General features: G+C 40.2%; 1 non-coding gene across 1 annotated transcript; it reads right to left on the bottom strand.

The window, feature by feature from the left end:
- Positions 1 to 577: 577 nt before the first annotated feature.
- Positions 578 to 649, bottom strand: trnap-ugg (transfer RNA proline (anticodon UGG)). Its single transcript has one exon. It is a non-coding gene; the product is annotated as a tRNA-Pro (tRNA).
- Between the last annotated feature and the right edge of the window lie 251 nt (positions 650 to 900).

Genomic DNA, 900 nt, shown 5'->3' with positions numbered 1-900 from the left:
GGGGACAGGGATAAAAAACTGAGATATGCAAAAGCTCCAAAGACTGGAGGGAAGATCAGTGGAAAAAGGTTTTATGGATTGATGAGCTGAGGTTTGAAATTTTCAGGTCCAATCATCGACAGTATGTGAGAAGAAGGGTTAGAAAGAGGTGGAAGATTGGGTGGTGCAGCCTTCAGTGAAATATAGTGGCAGGTCTGTCATGGTTTCAAGATTTCAAGATAATCTGCCCAAAAGAATTCAAGTAAATACTGACTTGAAGAATACTGGACTGAAGAAGCAACATTTGGTGTTTTTTAATATTTTGTATATACATTTTGGCTATGTGTGGTTTGGTTATATAAATATAAATTATAATAATAACCACCTTTCAATTTAGCCAAGCATGTTACACAAAAAGAATTTGGTACAGAACCGAGGCAGCGCCAATTTACAGTACAACAATGGTTTTTACCATTTGGGGTAGCTTGAGGGTTTAGTGTCTTGCCCAATGACAGTTCAACATGTGGACTACAGACACTGTAATTCAAACCTCCAACCCTGCAGTTGGGAGACAACCGCACTGAACCCCCAACAGATGAGGTCCCACCGAGATTTGAAGTCGGATCACTGGATTCCAAGTCCAGAGTGCTAACCATTACACCATGGGACCAGATAATCATTACCACCTTGCTAAAACAGAAAAATTAATGGTGGCCAAAGACCTTTGCACAGTACTCCACAGTACTTTGTTTCCACTATTTACTACTACAGTGTATTTTTGCTTCTACTTCTTTTCTGTCACCACTTTTCCCATCACCCATGCACCCACTCTCTTTCTCTTGCTCTCTCTCTGTCAAACAGAAATCCATCTCCAGTTCCACTTTGTTTGCCTTATTTGCTTTAATCTGTTTGTCTTTAGGC

This window comes from Monopterus albus, unplaced genomic scaffold (genome assembly GCF_001952655.1).
Source record: "Monopterus albus unplaced genomic scaffold, M_albus_1.0 scaffold6.1, whole genome shotgun sequence".
NCBI lineage: Eukaryota > Metazoa > Chordata > Actinopteri > Synbranchiformes > Synbranchidae > Monopterus > Monopterus albus.
The sequence above is the reverse complement of the archived record's forward strand: the minus strand, read 5'-3'. Positions and strand labels throughout refer to the sequence as shown.